Source organism: Scyliorhinus torazame, chromosome 4 (genome assembly GCF_047496885.1).
Source record: "Scyliorhinus torazame isolate Kashiwa2021f chromosome 4, sScyTor2.1, whole genome shotgun sequence".
In the NCBI taxonomy this organism is placed as follows: Eukaryota; Metazoa; Chordata; class Chondrichthyes; order Carcharhiniformes; family Scyliorhinidae; genus Scyliorhinus; species Scyliorhinus torazame.
Window position 1 is genome coordinate 223346179 of NC_092710.1, and position 15970 is coordinate 223362148.

Sequence of the window (15970 nt, forward strand, 5' to 3'; positions counted from 1 at the left end):
GCTCCTACTCCATCTACAGGTTTGCTGACGACACGGGCAGAGTGGGTCAGATCTCGAACAATGATGAGTCAGAATATAGGGTGGGGTGGGGGGGGGGGAAGAGAAAGAACCTAGTGGAGTGGTGCAGCAACAACAATCTCTCCCACAACGTCAGCAAAACTAAAGAGCTGGTCATTGACTTCAGGAATTGAAGTATCGTACACACCCCTGTCTGCATCGGGGCAGAGGTGGAGATGGTTGGCAGCTTCAAATTCTTAGGCATGCACATTACCAACAATCTGTCCTGGTCCACCTACGTCGATGTAACGATCAAGAAAGCACAACAGCGTCTATACTTTCTCAGGAATCTAAGGAAATTCGGCTTGTCCACATTGACTCTTACCAATTTTTACAGATGCACCATAGAAAGCATCCTATCTGGCTGCATCACAACCTGGTATGGCAATTGTTCGGCCCAATATCGCAAGAAACTTCAGAGATTCGTGAACACAGCCCAGTCCATCACACAAACCCGCCTCCCATCCACTGACTCTGTCTACATCAAAGTGAGCAGCGTAATCAAAGACCCCTTCCATCCGGCTTATTCACTCTTCCAACATCTTCCATTGGGTAGGAGATACAAAAGTCTGAGAACACGCACTGACAGATTCAAAAACAGCTTTTTCCCCGCTGTTACCAGGCTCCTAAACGATCCTCTTAAGGACTGATCTGATCTCTTCACACATCTTCTCTACTGAGTAGTACTACACTCCTGTATGCTTCACCCGATGCCTGTGAATATGCATTTACATTGTGTATTTTATGTTTGTCCTATGCATTTTCTTTTCATGTACGGAATGATCTGTCTGAACTGTAAGCAGAACAATGCCTTTCACTGTATCTCAGTACACCTGACAATAAACAAATCCAATCCATTCCATTGTCATGGTTAATGGGTTGGTAAGATTATCAACCCCATTTTGAGGCCATTATCATCCCAGTAACTCCAGACAAAACAAATTCAAATCAACTCCAATCTCTTGAAATGGCATTCTGAAATAACAGCGTCAACTAATAGAGTTTGAAAAATAATTACATTTTGGATTTGTGTGGATTGAGTGACAGTTAAGATAATTGATTTTTACAGTAACTCTCCCAAAACCCTTTCCAGGTCTTAAATAATTTCTACGCTCGCTTTTAAAGATGTTGAAAACTATAAAAGATGTTTGAGTAAATTACATTTGTATACACTGAATTCTGCAGTATTGATTTTGTGCAGGAGTCAAACTAGAACTTCAATTAAGCCGAGAAGATTAAATAATACTCTGCTTCAAAAATATCAAGGAAGTTCCAAGGATAGAATCCCTGAATGTATAAATGATTAATACCAACAGGACTTCAGAGAGGCCACCTCCATAACCACAGATAAATCTAATAAGAGAATTTAATTTTAGTTTTAGATGAAGACAACTTGGGGTTCATTTTGACTTTGAATGATATCCAAAAAGAGTGACATCAATTCAGCCACCCTTGATATACCTTTTGCAATTCTCATTGCTATGGAAGTCAAAATTATTTTCCACGTGCTCACTTTGGCAGCACATGTGCTCAAATTGGAACCATACAGAGATTAGCATGGCCCCGCGCAAGGATGACATGTACATTCGTGAAGCATTCCATGTTTAGGGATGTCTGTTGCCGCAGGCGTTGCACCCAGACTGCTGAACCAGCCCCAACACCAGGATGTTTCAATGGGTGCATAATCAACTCGGGTGGGTGTGATGATATGCCAAAGAAATGCTTACGGCAATGCCATGGGTCCTAAAGGACAAGGGGCAAAATATTAATATATTTTTTCAAACTAACTGAAAACCGGTGTGTAGCTCTCCAGCTGCACAATCCAGTTTTTATTCCAGATCTTGAACCTCTGAGAAAAAACATGGGTGGGATTTGCAATGTCAATCCGGTGCGGCGGGGTCTGATTGAGGCAGCATCTGTAAAGGACGCCGGTCAGAACTGACGATCAACTCAGTACCGTTCCTGTCCCTGCCTCCCCTGCCCCTACAGAACAATCACCAGGCTCTCTCCCCCACCACCTACCCCACAATCATTGGGCTCTCTCGCCCCGTCCACATGATCATTGGACTCTCCCCCCCCCCCTCAATCCACAATCATCGGGCTCTCTCTTGCCTTGTCCACACAATCATCAGGTCCCGCCTCCACAATTATTGGGCTCTCTCGCCCCGTCCACGCAATCATCGGACTACCCCCCCCCCCGCCCCCATCCACAATCATTGAGCTCTCATCGTGCTCTCTCCCCAACCACAATCACCAGCTCTCTCTCCCACCCATATATTCATCCGTCTCGCATCAGACTCTCTACCCCCCCCTTTCCTCCCACCCACACACACACACAATCACCGGGCTCTCTCTCTGCACCCCCTCCAAACCACACAATCGTCGGGCTCTCTGCCCGCTCCCCGGCCGCAACAATCAGGCTCTCCCCCTCCTCCCCCCACAATCATCAGGCTCTCTACTCCTCCACCCCCCCACAACCTCCCCATCACAATCTCCCTTCCCCTGCCCCTTCCCCCCCACCCCCCCCCTCACCGTGGAAGTATCGTCGGTGTCGTCTCCCCCCCACCCACGTTTCCAAGTTCCCCCATCGATGACCTCGATGCGCTTCTCCCCACCCCTTCCCCCAACTATATCTTTTTAAAAAATATATTTATTCAAATTTTTCAACAAATTTTCCAACAAACCCCCCCCCAACAAAAAAAGAAAAACAAAAATACAACAATCAGAAATTATACATTGGATCTCCCCCGTAAACAATAACCCCCCACATAACATTTAAAAGCACAAATAGGGAAAAAAAAACCACCTTCACCCAAACGCCACCCCAAAAGAAACCCCCCTCCCTCTCTCCCCCCCCCCCCCCGCCCCCACCCCCCCGCTACTGGCCTGCTGCTGCTGCTGACCTCTTCCTAACGCTCCGCGAGATAGTCTAGGAACAGTTGCCACCGCCTGAGGAACCCTTGCACAGACCCTCGCAAGGCAAACTTTATCCTCTCCAGCTTGATGAACCCTGCCATGTCATTGATCCAAGCTTCCACACTAGGGGGCTTCGCATCTTTCCATAGTAGCAAAATCCTCCGCCGGGCTACCAGGGACGCAAAGGCCAGAATACCGGCCTCTTTCACCTGCTGCATTCCCAGCTCGTCTGATACCCCAAATAATGCCAATCCCCAGCTCGGCTTGGCCCGGGTGTTCACCACCTTGGACATAGTCCTCGCAAAACCCCTCCAAAACCCATCCAGCGCCAGGCACGACCAGAACATATGGACATGATTTGCTGGGCTCCCCAAGCACCTCCCACATCTGTCCTCCAACCCAAAGAACCTACTCAACCTCGCCCCTGTCATATGTGCTCTGTGAGTAACGTTGAACTGTATTAGGCTGAGCCTGGCGCAAGAGGAGGAAGAATTAACCCTACTCAGAGCATCAGCCCACAGACCCTCATCTATCTCCTCCCCAAGCTCCTCCTCCCACTTGCCCTTTAACTCCCCCACCGAGGCCTCCTCCTCTTCCTTCAGCTCCTGGTAAATCGCCGAAACCTTGCCTTCTCCAACCCATACACCCGAAATCACCCTGTCCTGAACCCCACGTGCCGGAAGCAGTGGCAATTCCCTCACCTGCCGCCTCATAAAAGCCCTCACTTGCATGTACCTGAAAGCGTTTCCCGGGGGTAGCCCAAATGTCTCCTCCAGCGCCCCTAGCCTCGCAAACGCCCCATCGATGAACAGGTCCCCCATTCTTCTAATCCCTGCCCGATGCCAGCTCCGAAAACCCCCATCCATCCTTCCCGGGACGAACCGGTGATTCTCCCGAATCGGGGACCAATCGGAGGCTCCCACCTCGCCCCTGTGTCACCTCCACTGCCCCCAGATCTTCAGCGTCGCTGCCACCACCAGACCCATGGTGTATCTTGCTGGCGAGAGCGGTAACGGTGCCGTCACCAACGCCCTCAGGCCCGTGCCCACATAGGACACCATCTCTAGCCTCTTCCACGCCGCCCCCTCTCCCTCCATTACCCACTTACGGATCATCGCCACATTGGCTGCCCAATAATAGCCACACAAATTCTGCAGCGCCAGCGCCCCCCCCCCCCTGTCCCTGCTACGCTCCAGAAGCAAACTCTTCACCGTCGGGGTCTTATTTGCCGACACAAATCCCATGATGCTCCTGCTTACCCGTTTGAAAAAGGCCTTGGGGATCAAAATGGGAAGGCACTGGAACACAAGGAGGAACCTCGGGAGGACCGTCATTTTGACCGACTGCACCCTACCCGCCAGTGAGAGTGGCAGCATATCCCATCTTTTAAAATCCTCCTCCATCTGCTCCACCAACCGCGTCAAATTGAGCTTGTGCAGGGCCCCCCAACTCCTAGCTACTTGGATCCCTAGGTACCGAAAGCTCCTTTCCGCCCTCTTCAGCGGAAGCTCGTCTATCCCCCTTCCCTGGTCCCCTGAATGCACCACAAAGAGTTCACTCTTCCCTACGTTGAGTTTATACCCCGAAAAGTCCCAAACTCCCTAAGGATCCGCAAGACCTCCGCCATCCCCTCCACTGGATCCGCAACATACAACAACAGGTCATCAGCGTACAACGACACCTGGTGTGCGCCCCCCACCCCCGCCGACCAATCCCCTCCATTTCCTGGACTCCCTCAGTGCCATGGCCAGCGGCTCAATTGCCAGTGCAAACAACAAGGGGGATAGGGGGCACGCCTGCCTCGTCCCCCGGTACAGCCGAAAGTACTCCGACCTCCGCCGGTTCGTGGTCGCACTCGCCACCGGGGCTCTATAGCAGCCTGACCCAACTGATGAACCCCTCACCGAACCCAAACCTCTGCAACACTTCCCAAAGATACTCCCACTCCACCCGATCAAAGGCCTTCTCTGCGTTCATAGCTGCCACTACCTCCGCTTCCCCCTCCACCGAGGGCATCATAATCACATTGAGGAGCCTCCGCACATTTGTATTTAGCTGCCTACCCTTCACAAATCCCGTCTGGTCCTCATGAATCACCCCCGGGACACAGTCCTCAATTCTCGTAGCCAGCACCTTCGCCAGCAACTTAGCGTCAATATTGAGGAGCGAGATCGGTCTATACGACCCACATTGCAATGGATCCTTGTCCCGCTTCAAGATCAAAGAGATCAGCGCCCTGGACATTGTCGGGGGCAAGGTCCCCCCTCTCCCTCGCCTTATTAAAAGTCCTCACTAGCAACGGGCCCAGCAGGTCCACGTATTTCCTGTAAAATTCAATCGGGAACCCATCCGGCCTGGGGCCTTCCCCGCCTGCATGCTCCCCAATCCTTTAACCAGCTCCTCCAGCCCAATCGGCGCCCCAAACCAGCCACCTCCTCCTCCTCCACCCTCGTGAACCTCAGCTGATCCAGGAATCGTCGCATCCTCTCCTCCCCCGCTGAGGGCTCAGACCTGTACAGATCCCCATAGATGTCCCTAAATACCTTGTTTATTCTCACCGCACTCCGCACCGTATTCCCCCCTCTATACTTGATCCTCATCTAGCCATTCTGCTCCCCCCATGACACTCCCGTCAGTCAGCTGACTCCTGCTGACCCCGGCCTCTCCCGCCATTCCATCGACCCCCCAGTGTGAGAATCCCCCCACCCCTTGGCAGTCAGTGTGCGCTCCTCTCCAGCACCGCCCTTCCCCCCCCCCCCCCCCCCCCCCCCCGGCACCGCCCCCATCCATCCCTAACGCGGGAAAAAAGCCCGCGCTTTCCTGAGCCAGCCCCGCCCCCTCTGGCGCAGCTCCTTTTTGCGGCCTTACCCCAACTCCCCATCCCCGGGCCTCCACCCCCCCTCTTCCTCCGCGGGGCCCTGCCCCGCCAACACCGACGCCCACACTCTCCCACAGCCCCCACATCAAATCCATTCACCCATCCCCACCCAGTCCCAAAACAAGAAGAACATTCCCCAAACGCAGGAAACACAGTAAACATCCCCCCACGACAAACCCTCATTTTGAGTCCAACTTTTCAGTCTGGATAAAGTTCCATGCCTCATCAGGCGTTTCAAAATAGTGGTGCCGATCTTGGAACGTGACTCACAATCGCGCTGGCTGCAGCATCCCGAACCTCACCCCCTTCCCAAGGAGCACCGCCTTAGCCCGGTTAAAACCAGTCCTCTTCTTAGCCACCTCCGCACTCCAGTCCTGGTAAATTCGGATCTCCGTGTTCTCCCACCTGCTGCTCTGCTCTTTTTTGGCCCATCTCAGGACACACGCTCTGTCCATAAAGCGGTGGAACCACACCACTACAGCCCTTGGCGGCTCGTTGGCTTTGTGTCCCCATCCCAGGTCCCGATGAGCCCCATCCAGCTCCAGGGGCCTCGGGAAAGCTCCCGCGCCCATCAGCGAATTGAGCATCGTGCTCATATATACCCTGGCATCGGGCCCCTCCACTCGTTCAGGGAGACCCAGAATCCGAAGATTCTTCCTCCTCGACCTATTCCCAAGGTCCTCAAATCTTTCCGCCCACCTCTTGTGCAGCGCCTCGTGCGCCTCCACCTTCACCGCCAGGCCCAAGATCTCGTCCTCGTTCTCCGAGGTTTTTTGCCACACCTCCCGGATCGGCGCCCCTTGGGCCTTCTGGGTCTCCACAAGCTTCTCAATCGCCGCCTTCATTGGCGCCAGCATTTCTGTCCTCAGCTCCTCAAAGCAGCATTTAAGAAACTCCTGCTGCTCCTGCGACCACTGCGCCCACACTGCTTGGTCTCCACCCTCCGCCATCTTGCTTTTCCTCCCTCGCACTTTCCGCTGCACCAGGATCACTTTTTTAACCGCTCTACTCCTGGTCCAATCCATATACTGTCGGGGGACCTTGCTGTCACATTCCCACACTGGAAACCGTCGAACAATTGCCGTTGGGGTCCCTCTGAAGAGCCCAAAAGTCCGTTCCCGGCGGGAGCTGCCGAACGTGTGACCCACCTAGGCATAGCCGCAACCGGAAACTCCCTCCCACAACTATATCAACGGTCAATCCCCAACCCCCCCCAGGGGGCCAAACCCTGGCACAGCTTGGCACAACTGAGTTGGCAGTGCCAATCTGGGCCAAGGGGCAGTGCTAGGGCATATCCCTCTCCCCCGGGGTTTACATATCTTTGCGGCTCAGGGTGGGGGGAATCTTTTCGACTGATTCATGTTTTGAAATTGATGTTGTAAATCTCACCAACGTGATGTCAGGTTTGAATATTCCGTGAGGAGGGATCATGCGGCAGGGGAGTGGCTGGGTAATTACATTAAATTATATTCAAAAACATCAAAATGAGATTCTCGCCCTTTGTGTGTGTGAACCTCGTGACATGATCGGCGAGGAATGTGAAAAGTTGAGAAAAGCAATCGCGCTGGCAAGAATCGCATTTCCCGATTCTCATTGCACTTTTTGGACTGTATCACCTATCTCTCTTATCTTTTTAAATATAAATTTAGAACACCCAATTCTTTTTTTTTCAAATTAAGGGGCAATTTCGCGTGGCCAATCCACCTACCCTGCACATCTGTTGGGTTGTGGGTCGAAACCCACACAAACACAGTGACCCAGAGCCGGGATCGAACCTGGGACCTCGGCGCCGTGAGGCCGCAGTGCTGACCCACAGCGCCACCGTGCTGTCCTTCATCGTTTTCTCTGATGGAGAACGCAGGTTGAAAATCACCCCCAAGGGAACTCCCGTGTTAATCAATTTGTTAGCAGACAGTTGCAGGTTCAAGTCATGTGGTAGCAGATGGACCCCTCCTCAGGCAGAATTTCACATTGGCCCCAGGCCCCAAACCCATCCTCAGGAGCCATAGCCCCATGACCCTAAAGATGTGCAGGCTAGGTAGATTGCCTACACTACATTGCCCTTAGGTTAGGTGGAATTACGGGGATAGGGTGGAGGTGTGGGCTAAAGTAGGGTGCTCTTTCCAAGAGCCAGTGCAGATTCGATGGGCTGAATGGCCTCCTTCTGGCACTGAAAATCCTATGAAATCTATGAAACCCCGAGCTGACTGTCCTCTGTGCCCTTTATCATGGCACAGAGGTTGCCTGATAGGTTGCTGCTGCATGCCTTTCACCTCCTTGCTCTTGCCATCACCCAGACACCTTTGTGGTCATCCTCCCAGTGGAGGTCTATCTCTGCGGGAGTTCTCCCCCTTACCCTCCGGGGACCTGGAGTGGAGAATGTTGCACACAGCTTTCCCATACAACCATAGGATACGTCAGCTCATGGACTCCCAAGACGCCTGCATTTTTTGCGACCCTGTGGTGTCCTTGGACCACGTTTATGTAAGCTGTAATAGACTGCACCCACTTTTCAGTTACTTGAAAAACCTTCTGCTACAGTTTTGTTTTGCACTTCAGTCTCATGCTCTTGATTTACGCACACCTGGTGCAGGGAACCACCTCGTACGCCAGCTCTACAGCAGACGCCGCAACCTGGAAACCAAGATAGAGGCCATATTCACAACTTGTGCTCAGGACACAGCAGACCAGCTGCGGAACACCGACAAATAGACGAGACAACGATACTACACCACCTATATGCACACCAAGAACAGGAAGATTGAGAAACTTGGCATCACCAGCAGCAGCAACCAAGCCTTACCCACAGTAGAAAACAATACAGGGAAATCTATTGTCAACTTGTCGGACTACACCCTTCAACCAGACGAAATCGAAGTCCTCAGCAGAGGGCCCGATTTCTGCACCATCACCAAAATGGACCCAATCAGTCTCGCGGCAGACACGGAGGAATTCATCAGGCGAATGAGGCTCCGGGAATTCTTCCACAGGCCACAAGAGGCCGATAGCGAACCCAATGAGACAACCAATGAATCAGAACGCAGACCGAGAGATCTGCGGTGCGGCAACCGAAGAGGAAAGAGACGAATTGGACTCCTCCGGAAGGCCGCTGCCCTAGACTCGACATGTATGCTCAAGCCATCAGGAGTCGCGTCAATGCCAGATTCATCAGTCGCATTCACAAGACAGCCCTGAACGTCACCCAAGCACAACGTAACACCATCCGTGCTCTCAAGACCAACCGCAACATCGTCATCAAACCAGCAAACAAAGGAGGTGCCACTGTCATACTGAACAGAACGGACTACTGCAAAGAAGTATACCGACAACTCAATAACCAGGAACACTACAGACAGTTACCCGCAGATCCGACCAAGTAACACACTCAGTCTTGATTCAAGACTGATCAAGACCTTGGATCCAGACCTTCAGACTACCCTACGTGCTCTCATCCCACGTACCCCCCCCACGTTGGAGATCTCTACTGCCTCCCGAAAATACACAAGACCAACACACCAGGCCATCCTTTCGTATCACGCAATGGGTCCCTATGTGAGATCCTCTCTGGCAACATCGAGGGCATCTTGAAACCCTTCTTACAAGGAACACCCAGCTTCTGTTGCGACACAACGGACTTCTTACAGAAACTCAGCACCCATGGACCAGTTGAACCAGGAACATTCTTCGTCACAATGGACGTCTCGGCACTCTATACCAGCATCCCCCATGACGACAGCATTGCTGCAACAGCCTCAGTACTCAACACCGACAACTGCCAATCTCCAGAAACAATTCTGCAACTCATCCGCTTCATTCTGGATCACAACGTCGTCACCTTCGACAACAAGTTCTTCATCCAGACACATGGAACAGCCATGGGGACCAAAGTCGCACCCCAATACGCCAACATCTTCATGCACAAGTTTAAACAAGACCTCCTCACCGCACAGGACCTTCAACCAACGTTATACACCAGATACATGGATGACATTTTTTTTTCCTTTGGACCCACGGCGAAGAATCACTGAAACGACTACACGATGACATCAATAAGTTCGATCCCACCATCAGACTCACCATGGACTACTCTCCAAAATCAGTTGCATTCTTGGACACACTCATCTCCATCAAGGACGGTCACCTCAGCACTTTGCTTTACTGCAAGCCCATGGATAACCTCACGATGCTCCACTTCTCTAGCTTCCACCCTAAACACATTAAAGAAGCCATCCCTTATGGACAAGCCCTCCATATACGCAGGATCTGCTCAGACGAGGAGGAGCGTAACAGACATCTACAGATGCTGAAAGATGTCCTCGTACGAACGGGATATGGCGCTCGACTCATCGATCGACAGTTCCAACGCACCACAGCAAAAAACCGCACCGACCTCCTCAGAAGACAAACCGGGACACAACCGACAGAGTACCCTTCGTCATCCAATATTTCCCCGGAGCGGAGAAACTACAACATCTTCTTCGCAGCCTTCAACACGTCATCGATGAAGATGAACATCTTGCCAAGGTCATCCCCACACCCCCACTACTTGCCTTCAAACAACCGCGCAACCTCAAACAAACCATTGTTTGCAGCAAACTACCCAGCCTTCAGAACAGTGGCCACGACACCACACAACCCTGCCATGTCAATTTCTGCAAGACGTGCCAGATCATCAACATGGGTACCACCATTACACGTAAGAACACCGCCCACCATCCCTGATCAGGGGTAACCATCGGTTTGTCCCAGGGAGGATGGACAGGGGCTTCCAGAGCTGGCATCGAGCAGGGATTAGAAGAATGGGGGACCTGTTCATTGATGGGACGTTTGCGAGCCTAGGGGCACTGGAGGAGAAGTTTAGGCTACCCCCGGGAAATGCTTTCAGGTACATGCAGGTGAGGGCGTTTGTGAGGCGACAGGTGAGGGAATTCCCGTTGCCCCCGGCACAGGAGATTCAAGACAGGGTGATCTCGCGTGTATGGGTCGGAGAGGGCAAGGTGTCGGCGATATACCAGGAGATGAAAGAAGAGGGGGAGGCTTTGGTAGAGGAGCTGAAGGGTAAATGGGAAGAGGAGTTGGGGGAGGAGATTGAGGAGGGGCAATGGGCTGATGCCCTAAGTAGGGTTAATTCCTCTTCTTCGTGTGCCTGGCTTAGCCTGATACAATTTAAGGTGGTTCATAGAGCGCACATGACGGGGGCGAGGCTGAGTAAGTTCTTTGCGGTAGAGGACAGATGTGGGAGGTGCTCAGGAAGTCCGGCAAACCATGTACATATGTTTTGGTCATGCCCGGCACTGGAGGGGTTCTGGAGGGGAGTGGCGGGAACAGTATCTAAGGTGGTGAAAGTCCGGGTCAAGCCAAGCTGGGGGGTATTTGAGCAAGAAAATACATGAAGGATCTGGAAAACTGACATGTACGAGAGGAATTCAATGTACAAAGCTCTGTATCATACCGATTTACCATGTTCATGTCTTGCTATGTGTGCTTTCTTTCTTTTTGTTACGGAGGGGGGGGGTTTGTTTGAAGGGTGAAAAATTGTGTTAAAATTCTTAATAAATATATATTTTTTTAAAAGATCACCACCCACCAGGTACGCGGTACATACTCGTGTGACTCGGCCAACGTCATCTACCTCATACGCTGCAGGAAAGGATGTCCCGAAGCGTGGTACATTGCGAGACCATGCAGACGCTGCGACAACGGATGAATGGACATCGCGCGACAATTGCCACGCAGGAATGTTCCTTTCCAGTCACACCTCTTTAACCTGGGATTACCCTTCTCTCTGGCTCTGTAAAGACTTAATTACCTGCAAATGCTCGCATTCAAAGTATTGTCTTGCATCTTTGACTTTGTCTATATAAATGTTTCTGGAACATTTAAATCTGATTTAACATTTAAATCTCTCCATTCATCTGAGGAAGGAGCAGCGCTCCGAAAGCTAGTGATTTGAAACAAACCTGTTAGACTTTAACCTGGTGTTATAAGACTTCTTACTGTGCTCACCCCAGTCCAACGCCGGCATCTCCACATCCTGATGCAGGGGAGGAAGAGAACATCCTTGTGAACCAGCTTCGGGCCTGGCCAGAATTGTCTTCAGCAGATCCAGGCAGTGGGGAATCGAGGGAATCTTCTGACCCAACTTTCAGCCTCTCTACCTTTGCTGGGTGTTTTTGGAGAGGAAGCACACAGTTCCAGCCTTTTGGGTGCATTGGCCAGTTTTATGGGCACCGTCAATCACATTTTGATTTGATCTTTTTCTTCCTGATTTGACTTTTGTTTGATCCAGTGTCCCTTTAAGGGCCTGCTCTTTTTGATTTGTCCCTCAGTTTAGTTAAATTGGTTTACCCCCCAAAAAAACTATTTCCCCAGTGGATTAGTTACTTGATACTTAAAACCAGAGCTGGGAATGAATGGAGAACTGGTTCAGTGAAAATATATGTAAGAGTCATGATGCAAAAGGTTAAGGGCCAAATTCTCCATTTTCTTCCCTAACTGCGGCGGTGGGCATTTCTGATGGCACTGTTCCCACTGGCTGGAATGGTGTGAACTGGGGGGCCTCTGGTCCTTCTGGGGAGCGTAAAGGGCACAGCAAGCTGCGATCATGTGGGGGAACCCTCTCCGGTGTGTATTGCAGAGAACCGCCTGAGAGGTCCAGGCATCTGAATCGCATCTTCAGCAGTCCTACAGCGTGCTCTATGAGGAAGCTTGTGCAGCTGTGAGTAGCCTCGTGCATTGTGCAACCTTGTCCCTTACCCTTCAGCCCTTGCACAGCCCTCCTTCCATGTTTCCCCCCCTTGGACTTCTCTACTCCCCCCCGCCCCCCCCCCCCCCCCCCCCCCATCACCTCGCACCCCACCCCTGTTTGCACTTCAGTCCATTTGAGTATGGGGCCTTTCGGTCCCGCAGCGCGGCATGGAGCTGGAGGGCACAAACCGGTCTGCCCCAGCAGAGTGGTGATTGTTCAGCGTAACAGGAGAGGTGGAGCACGATGCCAGGTAGGCTACGCATGTTGCACTCATCACAGAATCTCGAGTGAACTGAGGTCTACCTTCTGCACTTAATCCTTTTACAAATGGGTTTGATGCCGACATAATTTCCCACTGGCGTAATGTAAGATTGGAAGGCCTTCTGAGATTTCAGTGAGTAGCTGTTTTAATGATGAAAATGAATTCAAACGGCATTCACGCCACCAGTCAGTGGGAGGACTGCCTTGCCATTAACCCGCCATTGGGAGAATTTCAAACTATTTTTATGCTGGTGGCTTTCCGACTTTTCTGCTCCCGTTGGACTTTCCTCTCCCGCCCACCACAAAACCCGCTGCGGGCCGAAGTGTGAATTCAACCCTAAATTAATCAGCTTAAATTAATTTCAAACAAATTAACTCATTAAAACACGATTATGAAAATGTAAAATCTGAATTTCTTACTAAATTAGAGCACTGAGTCCTAACCGTGAAATTAAGGTCTCAGCTGATGAACTTAGCCCAATTAGTTCTCATCAAACCTTTTTCTAACATTTGTACCAATGAACAGCAAGTACTAAATGCAAGGAAACCCTGAGATGAGCTTCCAAACATATATTTCGAGCACAGGCCTTAGGCAGCAGAAGCCTGCAAGGCTGGGGACAAAGACAGTCAGGGGCTAGGCCCTGGCGGGATTTGAAAGCAAGGATGCAAATTCAAAAATCGAGGTTTTGCTTAACCAGGAGCCTATGTTGGTCAATGAGCACAGGATGATGAACAGCACACAGTGCAAGTTTAGACGTGGGCAACAGTTTTGGATGGCCTCAAGTGTACAGAGGAAAGGATATGGGAGGCTAGTCAGCAGTGTGTCAGAATAGTCAAGTCTAAGGATGGAGGAAACTTTCTTCAATCTGCTTGGTAAAAGGAGATGCAACACTTTTTTTGCCCTCTTCACACAGGTTCCAGACCCCTGTAGAGGGCGCCACACTAATTCAGATTTCTAATAACTGCAATCTCCACTACCAAGGTCTGTGGGCAAAAATATCATGAATATCTAGGGCTGTTTGCTCATCGTAAAATCTGCCTCACATGGGAATCAATTGATTGCACTGCGGAGACCATCCTTTAAATGATAAATTCCTCCTGACAGCCCACGACAACTTTGGATTTCAGGGATAGAATTTAATATCTCCCCAGAGGTGCTTTTGGAGTTGGAGCGGCATTTAATTGGGCGGGGACTGTGCCAGTTTTCGTCTCAACCCCGATTAAGTCCGTGGTGGGAAGGCATATGAACTGCCTTCCCACCCCAATGCTAATCGAAGCCTCCGAATGTGTAATGAATTGCTACTTGAGGGTCTCGCCCCACCACAGCAAGAATTCAAACAGCGGAGGTCTGTCGCCATGCAGGCAACAGTAAAAGCAACCATATCGAGTTTGCTTGCCAGCTGCTGGGTGGGGTGGAGGGGGAAACCTTTGCTCAAACATACTCGTTGCCTGATCGAGGTACCCGGTGATGACCATCAATTCAGTCGAGACAGTTTGTACCAAAGAACAGTGGCTTTAATCAACTAGATGTGTGCCAACCTGTAGCTTCTCTGCACTGAGAGTATGTCTCAGATCGGCCGGTTATATACCTCCTCAGAGGGGCGGAGCCAACAGCTAACATCAACACAACAATTCAACCGCAACAGTAACAGCAACAACAGTAAGTGTATACAATAGTGGATGTCGATGACAATAGTAGTAATAGAACAACAGTGAGTATATACAATAGCCATACGTGGCTCACCACACCCGGCACAGGTAAGAAGTCAGGTGCCCGCTGAGAGTCACAGCCTTGTCCTTTCTTCCAACTACCCATGGCAGCTGCGCCCCAGCTATAAACCATCCCCTCAGTCACCTGTGGCCCAAGTCCCTCACTGGTCCGAGGCCCATGAAGGGTGTACTGCAAACAGCAGCCATCCTTCCCCCTCCAATTGATAGGCAGCTCTCAAGAGGCAGGATTTCCGCCACAGGGTCCTTGATTCTCGGGAAGGCCCACTGCTGACCACTCACAAACCTGCAAGTCAATTAATACAATGTCCTTGCCAAAAGCAGGCAGCACAATGACTCTTGTCAGCTCTCAAGATGGCAGTCGACACCCTCACTGCCTGGATTAAATTCTGCCTCAGAGTGCACAAAAGGCTTACCCTGGCCAGAATATCTAGCTTGCTAAAAAAGATAGGGGTGGCTTGGCGTAACGAGGTAGCAGCCCAAACTCTGCCCCACCCACCCCAGAAGTGTACCATTAACAGCACCTGCACCAAGGCAAGAGGAGTCCAGAGCCAGGTTATTTATCTCTTGTAGTTCATGGGAGACAAAAATATTTTCTGTCATTTGTGACTGTTTCTGATCTGATGATAAAGGAGTCGGCATTGACTCAGTCTAGAATACCTATTCCTTTCAGTTTAACTGTGCACTTAATGGCTTGTTAGCAGGTCAATTTATATCTCCAATAAGATTTTTATGTTTGTCACCAATCAGTTTATATGTACCTAGGTGTGCATTTTGGTTGATCAGCTACACAAAAAGCTCATTTTGTTTCCAGCATTTTCCATTTTCATCTGTGATTTTGACAGGTGAATTTTCTTGGAGTCATTCCCACACACCAGAGCTTCATACTGGAAGTGTGGCAGAGGCCTAGTGGGTAAACTGAGTGGTGGAACGGGTCAGCCTTGGTTACACTGAGTGGCAGAACAGGCTGGAGGGGCCGAGCGGCCTACTCGTCCTTCTCCCATTTATGTACCACTAGAGTTTCTGCTGCACTTACACAGGAAGGGCAGGAGCAACTACAGGGAGATACCCAGCTTCCATTACTTTCTCATCAATGCCAACAATTGCTGGCCTTGCTAAGTGATGCTCACATCTCATGAATGAGTAAAAAAAAGGTTAATTAAGCCTACTGCATACTCAATAGATTACCCAAAGCCTAGAAATGCAATAACTGAATTGCTTCCAGCGAACATCTGGACTGATAGAGCAGTAAATCCTGATTATAAGTTTCAACAACTGATTTTTAAAAAGGTAAGCTGCATTTGCTCAATTTCATTGTCACACACCCTCTCATTTTTACTGCAGGATTTTATACTGGCGCTGTTATTGCAAAATGGGAGACT

The 15970-nt window shown here is 50.7% G+C and overlaps 1 protein-coding gene and 1 non-coding gene across 2 annotated transcripts in view; one reads left to right on the forward strand and one right to left on the reverse strand.

Annotated features, from left to right (window-relative positions):
- slc35f1 (solute carrier family 35 member F1) overlaps window positions 1-15970 on the reverse strand; it is a 531713-nt gene that overhangs the window by 135011 nt on the left and 380732 nt on the right. The gene's annotated exons all lie outside the window — the stretch shown is intronic.
- LOC140415724 (U6 spliceosomal RNA) lies at window positions 1563-1665 on the forward strand. Its single transcript, XR_011944635.1, has one exon. It is a non-coding gene; the product is annotated as a U6 spliceosomal RNA (small nuclear RNA).